Source organism: Oncorhynchus masou, chromosome 24 (genome assembly GCF_036934945.1).
Source record: "Oncorhynchus masou masou isolate Uvic2021 chromosome 24, UVic_Omas_1.1, whole genome shotgun sequence".
NCBI classification, from domain to species: Eukaryota; Metazoa; Chordata; class Actinopteri; order Salmoniformes; family Salmonidae; genus Oncorhynchus; species Oncorhynchus masou.
Genome location: NC_088235.1, coordinates 23,228,628 through 23,244,042, shown reverse-complemented (window position 1 = coordinate 23,244,042; position 15,415 = coordinate 23,228,628). Strand labels below are relative to the sequence as shown.

The window sequence follows — 15,415 nt, the reverse complement described above, 5'->3', positions numbered from 1 at the left end:
ACGGCAGCACCGGAGGGACGGGAGACTCCATCAGCACCGGTGTGAAGGGTGATTCTGGCAGCTCCTGGCTGACTGATGGCTCTGGCAGCTCCTGGTTGACTGACGGATCTGGCAGATCCTGTCTGACTGATGGCTCTGGCAGCTCCTGGCTGACTGACGGCTCTGGCAGCTCCTGGCTGACTGACGGATCTGGCAGCTCCTGGCTGACTGACAGCTCTGGCAGCTCCTGGCTGACTGACGGCTCTGGCAGCTCCTGGCTGACTGACGGATCTGGCAGCTCCTGTCTGAATGAAGGCTCTGGCAGCTCCTGGCTGACTGACGGCTCTGGCAGCTCCTGGCTGACTGACGGCTCTGGCAGCTCCTGGCTGACTGACGGCTCTGGCAGCTCCTGGCTGACTGACAGCCCTGGCAGCTCCTGGCTGACTGGCGGTTCTGGCAGCTCCTGACTGACCGGCGCTCTGGCAACTCCTGACTGGCGGCGGCTCTGGCAGCTCCTGACTAGCGGGCGGCTCTGGCAGCTCAGGACAGACAGGAGACTCTGGCAGCTCAGGATAGACGGGAGATTCTGGCAGCTTAGGACAGACGAGAGTCTGGCAGCTCAGGACAGACGGGCGACTCTTGCAGCTCAGGACAGACGGGAGACTCTGGCAGCTCAGGACAGACGGGAGACTCTGGCAGCTCAGGACAGACGGGAGACTCTGACAGTGCTGGGCAGGAAGAAGACTCTGGCAGCACTGGACAGGCGGGAGCACCTGTAGGAAGGAGACGGGGAGACAGCCTGGTGCGGGGGGCTCCCACCGGAGGGCTAGTGTGTGGAGGTGGCACCAGATAGACCGGACCATGAAGACGCACTGGAGCTCTCAAGCACCGAGCCTGCCCAACCCTACCTGGCTGTAGCCAGGTCAGTGTGGCGAGGTGGAATAGCCCGCACTGGGCTATGCTGGCGAACCGGGGACACCCGAGGAGACGCACTGAAGACCAGATGCGCTGAGCCGGCTTGATGGCACCTGGCTCGATGCCCATTGTAGTCCGGCCGATATGAGGCGTTGCAATGTACCGAACCGGGCTATGCACGCTCACCGGGGACACCGTGCGCATCACGGCATAACACGGTGCCTGCCTGGACCCTCTCTCTCTATGGTAAGCACGGGGAGTTGGCTCAGGTCTCCTACCTGACTTAGCCACACTCCCCGTGTGCCACCCCCCAAAAATGTTTGGGGCTGCCTCTCGGGCATACAGCCGCGCTGCCGTGCTGCCTGCTCATACCGCCGCCTCGCAGCTTTCGCTTCCTCCAGCTCTGCCTTGGGGCGGCGATATTCCCCAGCCTGTGCCCAGGGTCCTTTGCCATGACCCAGGATATACTCCCATGTCCAGGAGTCCTGAGATCGCTGCTGCTCCCCGTTACCACACTGCTTGGTCATTTGGTGGTGGGTTATTCTGTAACGGTCGTCATCGGTGGAAGAAGGTGAGGACCAAGGTGCAGTGTGGTATGTGTCCATATTTAATAAATGAACACGGAAATAACCAAATAACAAAGAGAAACGACCGGAAACAGTTCTGGCTGGTGCAGACACACAACAGAAAACAGAAAACAAACACCCACGTAACACAGGTGGAAAACGGCTACCTAAGTTTGATTCTCAATCAGAGACAACTAACGACACCTGCCTCTGATTGAGAACCAACCAGGCCAAACTTAAAGACCAACCTAGAAAAACAATCATAGACTGCGCACCCAAACTCACTCCCTGACCACACTAAAGCAACGACAAAACAAAGGAACTAAGGTCAGAACGTGAAAATTACACTAGTTCGTTTAGCAGACTAGATTTGCTTAGAATTTTGTGGTATGAAGAATACATTTGAACATAGCAGAAAAAATATAAATGATATTTTCTTCAAACGATTTGAGGGAGTGCGCACATGCGGCTATTCCATGTTGAGCAGTTAACCATTAAATAAGTACTCCTATATGCTTAATTTAGAGTTAATAATGTAACTTGTTGTTCTACAAACTTTGAGCTATATGTTTAATTTTTTTAAATATATTGTAAGGCTCTTATATATTGTGAGACTAATGATGATTTGAAAAAAGTAGCTTGAAAGGCATGAGCTCTGCTTTGTGTTTTTTGCACAGGCTGTACAAAAATGTCAGTCTATCATTCACAATTTGAGAAGCACTTAATAATGCCTCGAGTTTCCAAGCAGCATCCCCTTTGTGTCGTCATAATGCAACCTAAAAAAATCCATGCCTTTTGCGGCCCTTCTCCCTGAGTGCTGCTTGCTCCAAAGCACCTCTCACTCACACAGCTCTCCATCACGTGATCAGGTCTTTCTAACAGGCTACAAGTGAAGATTAACTTATTTGGGACTGGGGGCAATATTGAGTAGCTTGAATGAATAAGGTGCCTGGAGTAAACTGCCCGCTACTCAGGCCCAGAGTAAAAACCTGAGAAAAAATCCAACCAGGAAGTGGGAAATCTGAGGTTTGTAGGTTTTCAAGTCTTTGCCTATCCAATATACAGTGTAAATGTGGTCAGATTGCACTTCCTAAGGCTTCCACTAGATGTCAACAGTCTTTAGAACCTTGTTCCAGGCTTCCACTATGAAGGGGAGCAAATAAGAGCTGTTTGAACCAGGTGTCTGGCAGAATGCCATGAGCTAAGTCAGAGCTGCATTCCCTTTCATTTCTAAACACTAAGGTATTGTCCAATTTGGAAAATTATTGAAGATGTATGATAAAAACATCCTAAAGATTGATTATATACATCGTTTGACAAGTTTCTACAAACTGTAATGGAACAAACCTTTATTGTGGAACTGGGATTCCTCGGAGTGCATTCCGATGAAGGTCATCAAAGGTAAGTGGATATTTACAATGCTATTTCTGAGTTTTGTGACACCTCTGCTTGGTTGAAAAATTGGCTGTATATTTTTCTGTGGCTAGGCTCTGACCTAACATAATTGCATGGTGTGCTTTTACCGTAAAGTTTTTTTGAAATCTGACACAGCGGTTGCATTAAGGAGAAGTTTACCTATAATCGTATGAAGGACACTTGTATCTTAGATCAATGTTTATGATGAGTATTTCTGTAATTTGACGTGGCTCTGCACTTTCACCGGATGTTTGTTTGAGACAATGCATTTCTGAACATAACACACAAGTTTCAAATGAGGTTTTAGGACATAAAGGTGAACTTTATCGAACAAAACACACATTTATTGTCTAACATGGAGTCCTGGGAGTGCCATCCAGGGAAGATCATCAAAAGTTAATGATGAATTTTAACACTGTTTCTGTCTTTTGTGGCACCTCTCCTTCTTTGGAAAATGGCTGTATGGTTTTCTGTGACTAGGCGCTGACCTAACATAATCGCAAGGTGTGCTTTTTCCATAAAGCATTTTTGAAATCAGACACTGTGGCTGGATTAACAAGAAGTTTATCTTTAAAATGGTGTATTATGCTTGTATGTTTGAGGAATTTTAATTATGAGATTTCTGTTGATTGAATTTGGCGCCCTGCAATTTCACTGGCGCTAGCGTCTCACATATCCCAGAGAGGTCACATCGGGGACACGACTGCACACGTTTCTATCCAATTCGGAGGTGCATCAAAATGCAGCAGAAAAAGAAATGTTCCTTTTTCAGGACACTGTCTTTCAAAGATAATTCACAAAAATCCAAATAACTTCACAGATCTTCATCATAAAGGGTTTAAACACTGTTTCCCATACTTATTCAATGAACCATAAACAATTCATGTACATGCACTTGTGGAACAGTCGTTAAGACACTGACAGCTTACAGATGGTAGGCAATTAAGGTCACAGTTATGAAAACTTAGGACACTAAAGAGGTCTTTCTACTGACTCAGAAAAACACCAAAAGAAAGATGCCCAGGGTCCCTGCTCATCTGCGTGAACGTGCCTTGGCATGCTGCAAGGAGGCATGAGGACTGCAGTTGTGGCCAGGGCATTAAATTGCAATGTCCGTATTGTGATATGCCTAAGAGAGCGCTACAGGGAGACATGACGGGCAGCTGATCATCCTCGCAGTGGCAGAACCCGTGTAACAACACCTGCACAGATCGGTACATCCGAACATCACACCTGTTTGACAGGTACAGCATGGCAACAACAACTGCCCGAGTTACACCAAGTACGCACAATACCTCCATCAGTGCTCAGACTGTCCACAATAGGCTGAGAAAGGCTGGACTGAGGGTTTGTAGGCCTGTTGCAAGGTAGGTCCTCACCAGACAGCACCGGCAACAATGTCGCCTTTGGGCACAAACCCACCATCGCTGGACAAGACAGGACTGGCAAAAAGTGCTCTTCACTGACGAGTCACAGTTTTGTCTCACCAGGGGTGATGGTCAGATTTGCGTTTATCGTGGAAGGAATGAGTGCTACACAGAGGCCTGTACTCTGGAGTACTATTGATTTGGAGGTGGAGGATCTGTCATGGTCTGGGGCGGTGTGTCACAGCGTCATCGGACTGAGCTTGTTGTCATTGCAGGCAATCTCAGCACTGTGCGTCCCAGGGAAGACATACTCCTCCTTCATGTGGCTTCATACAGGATCATCCTGACATGACCCTTCAACATGACAATGCCACCAGCCATATTGCTCGTTCTGAGTGTGATTTCCTGCAAGACAGGAATGTCAGTGTTCTGCCATGGCCAGCGAAGAGCCCGGATCTCAATCCCATTGAGCATGTCTGGGACCTGTTGGATCAGAGGGTGAGGGCTAGGACCATTCCCCCCAGAAATGGCCGGGAACTTGTAGGTGCCTTGGTGGAAGAGTGCAGTAACATCTCACAGCAAGAACAGGCAAATCTGGTGCAGTCCACGAGGAGGAGATGCACTACAGTACTTAATGCAGCTGCTGGCCACACCAGATACTGACTGTGACTTTTGATTTTGACCCCCCCTTTGTTCAGGGTCACATTATTCAATTTCTGTTAGTCACATGTCTGTGGAACTTGTTCTGTTTATGTCTCAGTTGTTGAATCTTGTTATGTTCATACAAATATTTACACATGTTAAATAAACACAGTTGACAGTGAGAGGACGTTTCCTTTTTTGCTGAGTGTAGAAGATTTTGGATGAACTGTCCATATTTACTTTTCGTCATCCAACAAGATTTGTAGGCCTAACGAACAGCAAAAGCACTAGGCGGTGTCACTCTACTATCACCCATAGTACAAAAGTGGACCTCTTCTATTCTGTGTGAGAAAAAAAGTATTCAAACATAGTCTGGGACAGTTGTGGGATGCAATAGATCCCAAATGAACACAACAACTAGCATAAAAAAACTGTTTTACGCAATGAGGCTGACGCAACAGATCAGAACGTTTTGCTTTCTATTTCTTCACATTATAAGCGCAGCAATGCGCACACAACAATAGGCTATAAGTGTGTATGATCCATTAGCGGAAAACTCCATTATCAAAAGTGACCACAAATGCGATCATGCAAGTAATGCTTTTATTATAATTGTGCATTTTTTTAAGTGAAAATGATCTTCCCCAAACTTGAAACACACACTGCGTACGGTGTGTCCTTGTTAGGGTCTACACCTGTTGTAAAGCGTGCTATATTTCATAAGTTATTCGGCCACTTTTGTTGTGATACAAACCTTTACAAAACGTGTAGACATATGGAATAGGCTATATGAGGTGTGGGACTATGATTTAAAAAAGCCATGCACTGATTCTTGCCTTAAACTGGTCATCATTCTTATCCAAGATGGCATAGCAGTTCAGACGTCTTTTGTCCTCGTCTTGTCGTGTCCCGTATATATATATATATATATTTACAACTTTTTTCATACATTTTTTTAAAATTTTCCATAAACTCATCTTCAAAACACTCTCCTGCAAACCTGCCTCACCAATTTATATTTATAAAAAATTATTTATTTATTTTATTATTTATTATTATTTATTATATTTATTATTTACCTCAAATCTGTAATCCTCCAAGAAGCTAGCCAGAAACTCCAAGAAGTTAGCCAGAAACTAGCCAGAAGCTAGCCAGGAGCTAGCCAGGAGCTAGCCAGAAGCTAATCCAGAAGCTAATCAGAAGCTAGGTCAGAAGCAAGTTAGCTTCTTTACTGGCAAATCGTTAGTATTCAGCTAACCACGGTTGTGGTCATCAGCTATCCTTTAGCTTGAAAATCTATCGCCAGTTTTGTACGGCACAGCGCGGCTCAGAACGGAACATACCGGACCAATTTTTCTCTCCATGTCCTTGGATTTCTACCGCTAACTCTGGACATTCATACCTGAATCTCACAGCTAGCTAGCTGCTATCCGTGTGACTTTCGGCTTTCGTCGATTCCGGAGCAAACATCAATTATTTCGGAGCTAGCCAGCTGAAGAGTTCCATCAATCACTCCTGGGCTGCAGTCACCTATCCGGACCCGTTTTACTGCCTACGCGGAGCCCCACCGGGCCTTCACAACTGGACTGCCGACGTTATCTACCCGAAGGAGTTATCCGGCTGGCTCCTCCGTCGCGACCTTACCTGAACGCCCATCTGGGGCCTGCTAACCGTTAGTTGTCTTATCGGCTGCAATCTGAATAGACAATCGGACAATTTATTTATTTATTTTTTATTATTATTATTTTTTCTTCTTGGGCATCTAACTATATCTATTGTTTTTATTTTTGTTGTTGTTGTGTGATTTGGATTAATCCCCTCTACCACATGGAACCCCACTAATCTACTGACGGAACGCAAGAGGTGGCTAATAACAGACGTCCATCCTATGCTAGCTTGCTACCGATGGCCTGGCTAGCTGTCTAAATCGCCGTGACCCCCAACCAACCTCTCCACTCACCGGACCCTTTTGATCACTCGACTAAGCATGCCTCTCCTTAATGTCAATATGCCTAGTCCATTGCTGTTCTGGTCAGTGTTTATTGGCTTATTTCACTGTAGAGCCTCTAGTCCTGCTCACTATACCTTATCCAACCTATTAGTTCCACCACCCACACATGCGATGACATCTTCTGGTTTCAATGATGTTTCTAGAGACACTATCTCTCTCTTCATCACTCAATACCTAGGTTTACCTCCACTGTATTCACATCCTACCATACATTTGTCTGTACATTATACCTTGATGCTATTTTATCGCCCCAAGAAACCTCCTTTTACTCTCTGTTCCAGGCGTTCTAGACGACCAATTCTTATTGCTTTTAGCCGCACCCTTATTCTTCTCCTCCTCTGTTCCTCTGGTGATGTAGAGGTGAATCCAGGCCCTACAGTGCCTAGCTCCACTCCTATTCCCCAGGCGCTCTCTTTTGACAACTTCTGTAACCGTAATAGCCTTGGTTTCATGCATGTTAACATTAGAAGCCTCCTAAGTTTGTTCTATTCGCTGCTTTAGCACACTCTGCCAACCCGGATGTTCTAGCTGTGTCTGAATCCTGGCTTAGGAAGACTACCAAAAATTCTGAAATTTTAATTCCAAACTACAACATTTTCAGACAAGATAGAACTGCCAAAGGGGGCGGTGTTGCAATCTACTGCAAAGATAGCCTGCAGAGTTCTGTCCTACTATCCAGGTCTGTACCCAAACAATTTGAACTTCTACTTTTAAAAATCCACCTCTCTAAAAACAAGTCTCTCACCGTTGCCGCCTGCTATAGACCACCCTCTGCCCCCAGCTGTGCTCTGGACACCATATGTGAACTGATTGCCCCCCATCTATCTTCAGAGCTCGTGCTGCTAGGCGGCCTAAACTGGAACATGCTTAACACCCCAGCCACCCTACAATCTAAACTTGATGCCCTCAATCTCACACAAATTATCAATGAACCTACCAGGTACCTCCCCAAAGCCTTAAACACGGGCACCCTCATAGATATCATCCTAACCAACTTGCCCTCTAAATACACCTCTGCTGTCTTCAACCAAGATCTCAGCGATCACTGCCTCATTGCCTGCATCCGTAATGGGTCAGCGGTCAAACGACCTCCACTCATCACTGTAAAACGCTCCCTGAAACACTTCAGCGAGCAGGCCTTTCTAATCAACCTGGCCAGGGTATCCTGGAAGGATATTGATCTCATCCCGTCAGTAGAGGATGCCTGGACATTCTTTTAAAATGCCTTCCTAACCATCTTAAATAAACATGCCCCATTCAAGAAATTTAGAACCAGGAACAGATATAGCCCTTGGTTCTCCCCAGACCTGACTGCCCTTAACCAACACAAAAACATCCTATGGCATTCTGCATTAGCATCGAACAGCCCCTGTGATATGCAGCTGTTCAGGGAAGCTAGAAACCATTATACACAGGCAGTTAGAAAAGCCAAGGCTAGCTTTTTCAAGCAGAAATTTGCTTCCTGCAACACTAACTCAAAAAAGTTCTGGGACACTGTAAAGCCCATGGAGAATAAGAACACCTCCTCCCAGCTGCCCACTGCACTGAAGATAGGAAACACTGTCACCACTGATAAATCCACCATAATTGAGAATTTCAATAAGCATTTTTCTACGGCTGGCCATGCTTTCCACCTGGCTACTCCTACCCCGATCAACAGCACTGCAACCCCCACAGCAACTCGCCCCAAACCTTTCCCATTTCTCCTTCTCCCAAATCCGTTCAGCTGATGTTCTGAAAGAGCTGCAAAATCTGGACCCCTACAAATCAGCCGGGCTAGACAATCTGGACCCTTTCTTTCTAAAATTATCTGCCGAAATTGTTGCCACCCCTATTACTAGCCTGTTCAACCTCTCTTTCGTGTCGTCTGAGATTCCCAAAGATTGGAAAGCAGCTGCGGTCATCCCCCTCTTCAAAGGGGGGGACACTCTTGACCCAAACTGCTACAGACCTATATCTATCCTACCATGCCTTTCTAAGGTCATCGAAAGCCAAGTCAACAAACAGATCACCGACCATTTCGAATCTCACCATACCTTCTCTGCTATGCAATCTGGTTTCAGAGCTGGTCATGGGTGCACCTCAGCCACGCTCAAGGTCCTAAACGATATCTTAACCGCCATCGTTAAGAAACATTACTGTGCAGCCGTGTTCATTGATCTGACCAAGGCTTTCGAATCTGTCAATCATCACATCCTCATCGGCAGACTCGACAGCCTTGGTTTCTCAAATGATTGCCTCGCCTGGTTCACCAACTACTTCTCTGATAGAGTTCAGTGTGTCAAATCAAAGGGTCTGCTGTCCGGACCTCTGGCAGTCACTATGGGGGTGCCACAGGGTTCAATTCTTGGACCGACTCTCTTCTCTGTATACATCAATGAGGTCGCTCTTGCTGCTGGTGAGTCTCTGATCCACCTCTACGCAGACGACACCATTCTGTATACTTCTGGCCCTTCTTTGGACACTGTGTTAACAACCCTCCAGGCAAGCTTCAATGCCATACAACTCTCCTTCCGTGGCCTCCAATTGCTCTTAAATACAAGTAAAATTAAATGCATGCTCTTCAACCGATCGCTACCCGCACCTGCCCGCCTGTCCAACATCACTACTCTGGACGGCTCTGACTTAGAATACGTGGACAACTACAAATACTTAGGTGTCTGGTTAGACTGTAAACTCTCCTTCCAGACCCATAACAAACATCTCCAATCCAAAGTTAAATCTAGAATTGGCTTCCTATTTCGCCACAAAGCAGCCTTTACTCATGCTGCCAAACATACCCTTGTAAAACTGACCATCCTACCAATCCTCGACTTTGGCGATGTCATTTTCAAAATAGCCTCCAATACCCTACTCAACAAATTGGATGCAGTCTATCACAGTGCAATCCGTTTTGTCACCAAAGCCTCATATACTACCCATCATTGCGACCTGTACGCTCTCGTTGGCTGGCCCTCGCATCATACTCGACGCTAAACCCATTGTTTCCATGTCATCTACAAGGCCCTGCTAGATAAAGTCCCCCCTTATCTCAGCTCGCTGGTCACCATAGCATCTCCCACCTGTAGCACACGCTCCAGCAGGTATATCTCTCTAGTCACCTCCAAAACCAATTCTTTCTTTGGCCGCCTCTCCTTCCAGTTCTCTGCTGCCAATGACTGGAACGAACTACAAAAATCTCTGAAACTGGAAACACTTATCTCCCTCACTAGCTTTAAGCACCAACTGTCAGAGCAGCTCACAGATTACTGCACCTGTACATAGCCCACCTATATTTTAGCCCAAACAACTACCTCTTTCCCTACCATATTTAATTAATTAATTTATTTTGCTCCTTTGCACCCCATAATTTTTATTTCTAGTTTGCACATTCTTCCATTGCAAAACTACCATTCCAGTGTTTTGCTTGCTATATTCTATTTACTTTGCCACCATGGCCTTTTTTTGCCTTTACCTCCCTTATCTCACCTCATTTGCTCACATTGTATATAGACTTGTTTATACTGTATTATTGACTGTATGTTTGTTTTACTCCATGTGTAACTCTGTGTCGTTGTATGTGTCGAACTGCTTTGCTTTATCCTGGCCAGGTCGCAATTGTAAATGAGAACTTGTTCTCAACTTGCCTACCTGGTTAAATAAAGGTGAAATAAAAAATAAAAAAAATTCACAAGTGATAATATGTCATTCACAAGTGATAGACTAATACTGTCACCCATCAGACTGTTCTATACAGTAGCAGTCAAAAGTTTGGACACATCTTCTCATTCAAGGGTTTTTCTTTATTTTTGTAATTTTCTACATTGTAGAATGATAGTGAAGACATCAAAACTATGAAAATTGTTTTGATTTAGAATGGACCATTATCATGCACCTGTCTCAAAACAAGGGCAAGGGAAAAAGACATGTCATCTCCGGACTTCAGTAGCGAATGGAGGATGCTATTCTCCTGTTGTAAAGAGAAGCAATATTGTTAATATTAGAAAAGTTGAGAAATAAATATAGTCGGTCTAGCCTATAGAAAGCTGATGGAATCATCCTCTTTTTAAGAGGCCATCACTCTGTTTTCTCACACAATTGCATTACCTATAGAAATGTGGCACAACATGAGCTCATGGGCTCTCATGAAGTGTTTGATTAGATTTTCAAATACATTTGTGTTGATGTCAGAGTGATTTGAGGGACAATAGGGTGCTGAGTACCAGACAGTTAGCAAGTTTGGTCGGATACTAATGACCATCAGCACTATGAATAAATTATCACTTGTGCCTTCGTGACGATAATACGGTCACCACACAGCCCTATTTTCAATGCAACATACCAAAACAAAAACTATGCAACAGATTTTGTTGTAGGCAGAACGCATCGAAGTAAGCTTCAATTGCAGTGACGCTCATGACTCAGGTGCTCCATAACCAATCAGAGCTGCAGTAGGCATATATGCAAATAGACCATTGCCATCTGTACCAATTTCTTTGAACTGGACTGTGTTTAACACATCTTTGAAAAGAGAGTCAGGTAAAGTGTTCTTTTTTTGCCTGAAATGGACAGTGTTGCATTTTGAGACAGACGTGAATAAGCGAAGTAGCCAATAGGTAGGGGGTAGAATAATTTGTCTGATTCTCTGCAATAATGGTATGGGAATAATAATGAATTGTATTTTGTAAAGTGATTTCTTGTATCAAATAACAACACTTTCAGTCACCTCCTTGTTTGAAGTGTGTGTGTGTGATGCTGTGCTTTGCATGCACAGCAGCACTAATGTTTCATTGAAGGTGTACCCACGGCGCTCCCTGCCTCCCCACGGTGCTCCCTGCCTCCCCACGGTGCTCCCTGCCTCCCCACGGCGCTCCCTGCCTCCCCACGGTGCTCCCTGCCTCCCCACGGCGCTCCCTGCCTCCCCACGGCGCTCCCTGCCTCCCCACGGTGCTCCCTGCCTCCCAACGGCGCTCCCGGCCTCCCCACGGCGCTCCCTGCCTCCCCACGGCGCTCCCTGCCTCACCACGGCGCTCCCTGCCTCCCCACGGCGCTCACTGCCTCACCATGGCGCTTCCTGCCTCACCACGGCGCTCCCTGCGCCCTGCCTCCCCACGGCGCTCCCTGCCTCACCACGATGATCCCTGCCTCACCACGGTGCTCCCTGCCTCACCACGGCGCTCCCTGCCTCACCACGGCGCTCCCTGCCTCCCCACGGCGCTCCCTTCCTCACCACGGCGCTCCCTGCCTCCCCACGCCGCTCCCTGCATCCCCACGGCGCTCCCTGCCTCCCCACGGCGCTCCCTGCCTCACCACGGTGCTCCTTGCCCCCCCACGGCGCTCCCTGCCTCCCCACGCCGCTCCCTGCCTCCCCACGCCGCTCCTTGCCCCCCCACGCCGCTCCCTGCCTCCCCACGCCGCTACTTGCCCCCCCATGCCGCTCCCTGCCTCCCCACGGCGCTCCCTGCCTCACCACGGCGCTCCCTGCCTCACCACTGCGCTCCCTGCCTCACCACGGCGCTCCCTGCCTCCCCACGCCGCTCCCTGCCTCCCCACGGCGCTCCTTGCCCCCCCACGCCGCTCCATGCCTCCCCACGCCGCTCCCTGCCTCCCCAAGGTGCTCCCTGCCTCACCACGGCTCTCCCTGCCTCACCACGGCGCTCCCTGCCTCCCCATGCCGCTCCCTGCCTCCCCACGGCGCTCCCTGCCTCACCACGGCGCTCCCTGCCTCACCACTGCGCTCCCTGCCTCACCACGGCGCTCCCTGCCTCCCCACGCCGCTCCCTGCCTCCCCACGGCGCTCCTTGCCCCCCCACGCTGCTCCATGCCTCCCCACGCCGCTCCATGCCTCCCCACGCCGCTCCCTGCCTCCCCAAGGTGCTCCCTGCCTCACCACGGCTCTCCCTGCCTCACCACGGCGCTCCCTGCCTCCCCATGCCGCTTCCTGCCTCCCCACGGTGCTCCTTGCCCCCCCACGCCGCTCCCTGCCTCCCCACGCCGCTCCCTGCCTCCACACGGTGCTCCCTGCCTCACCACGCCGCTCCTTGCCTCCCCACGCCGCTCCCTGCCTCCCCACGCCGCTCCCTGCCTCCCCACGGCGCTCCCTGCCTCACCACGGCGCTCCCTGCCTCCCCACGCCGCTCCCTGCCTCCCCACGGCGCTCCCTGCCTCCCCACGGCGCTCCCTGTCTCACCACGGTGCTCCTTGCCCCCCTCACGGCGCTCCCTGCCTCACCACGGCGCTCCCTGCCTCCCCACGCCGCTCCCTGCCTCCCCATGCCGCTCCCTGCCTCCCCACGCCGCTCCCTGCCTCCCCACGGCGCTCCTTGCCCCCCCACGCTGCTCCATGACTCCCCACGCCGCTCCATGCCTCCCCACGCCGCTCCCTGCCTCCCCACGCCGCTCCCTGCCTCCCCACGGCGCTCCCTGCCTCACCACGGCGCTCCCTGCCTCCCCACGCCGTTCCCTGCCTCCCCACGGCGCTCCCTGCCTCCCCACGGCGCTCCCTGTCTCACCACGGTGCTCCTTGCCCCCTCACGGCGCTCCCTGCCTCACCACGGCGCTCCCTGCCTCCCCACGCCGCTCCCTGCCTCCCCACGGCGCTCCTTGCCCCCCCACGCCGCTCCCTGCCTCCCCACGGCGCTCCCTGCCTCCCCACGGCGCTCCCTGCCTCCCCACGGCGCTCCCTGCCTCCCCACGCCGCTCCCTGGCTCCCCACGGCGCTCCCTGCCTCCCCACGGCGCTCCCTACCTCCCCACGCCGCTCCCTGGCTCCCCACGCCGCTCCCTGCCTCCCCACGGCGCTCCCTGCCTCCCCACGCCGCTCCCTGCCTCCCCACGCCGCTCCCTGCCTCCCCACGGCGCTCCCGGCCTCCCCACGGCGCTCCCTGCCTCCCCACGGCGCTCCCTGCCTCCCCACGGCGCTCCCTGCCTCCCCATGTTATCATATGAGACACACAATTACACAGAGCTGCTATTACAGTGATCCAGTTTCCCCACTGGAAACACACTGCTCTAGATATATCAGATACCAATATGGAGATGATAAGGGCAGTGGCAGCATATTTGGTGATGGTATCCAGTTCTCACTCAAAAGAGGATTAAAGTAAAATTATTTTATCCTGGTTAAATAAATGCTGAATATATTTTATGCAAAACAGATGTAGAGAGACAAAGACAGGCTGTCACAAATAGCACGCTATTCCCTATATAGTGCAGTACCTTTAGACCAGGGCCCATAAGACTCTGAACTATATAGGGAATAGGTTGTCATTAGGGATGCACCTAAAAGGAAGTATAATTTTTAGTGTACCTTATCTGTCCTCTGACCAGGGGCTGGTTCTTTGTGAGGTTCATGTTGGAGTCAAAGGGCACCTCAAAGTACTGTGGAGAGGAAATTATGGGTTAATGAATGAGTCACGCAAACACAGACTCCAGATCAGTGGCACTTTCCTAAATAACACCATCGCTCTGGCATAGTGGGTGTCTTAACCATTATCATCTTCTATGGGAGAATAAAAAATAACAACACAACTAAATGATAGTGAACATACACCAAAAAATATTTAGACATCGGTAGTGAAGGAAAGTGGGAACAGCTCATGGGAAATCTCTGAGCAGAAGAGAGTCCCTTTACATCACAGAGCAGGGACATAACATAGTCCCTTTACATCACAGAGCAGGGACAGAAAAGAGTCCCTTTACATCACAGAGCAGGGACAGGACATAGTCCCTTTACATCACAGAGCATGGACAGAACATAGTCCCTTTTCATCACAGAGCAGGGACATAACATAGTCCCTTTACATCACAGAGCAGGGACAGAACATAGTCCCTTTACATCACAGGGGAGGGACAGAACATAGTCCCTTTACATCACAGAGGAGGGACAGAACATAGTCCTTTTACATCACAGGGCAGGGACAGAACATAATCCCTTTACCTCACAGAGCAGGGACATAACATAGTGCCTTTACATCACAGAGCAGGGGCAGAGGAGGGACAGAACATAGTCCCTTTACATCACAGGGGAGGGACATAACATAGTCCCTTTACATCACAGAGCAGGGACATCACATAGTCCCTTTACATCACAGAGCAGGGACATAACATAGTCCCTTTACATCACAGAGCAGGGACATAACATAGTCCCTTTACATCACAGAGCAGGGACAGAACATAGTCCCTTTACATCACAGAGCAGGGACATAGTCCCTTTACATCACAGAGCAGGGACAGAACATAGTCCCTTTACATCACAGAGCAGGGACATAAAATAGTCCCTTTACATCACAGAGCAGGGACAGAACATAGTCCCTTTACATCACAGAGCAGGGACAGAGGTTGGACAGAACAGTGTCCCTTTACCTCACAGAGCAGGGACAGAGGTGGTGGGGGGCGTGACGAGGGATTTGAAGGGATCTGGTGTACATAGGGGTACAATTATGTGGGAAAACTACTTATTTTTCAGTTTTCTGATCTACTCTGGGGGAGTCTGCTTCAAAGTGACCCCAAGAGATCAGCGATGTGTGACTAACACACAAAC

At 49.4% G+C, this 15,415-nt stretch overlaps 1 pseudogene; it reads right to left on the bottom strand.

Moving 5' to 3' along the window:
- Positions 1-15,415, bottom strand: part of LOC135511354 (protoheme IX farnesyltransferase, mitochondrial-like) — an 86,285-nt pseudogene that overhangs the window by 7,585 nt on the left and 63,285 nt on the right.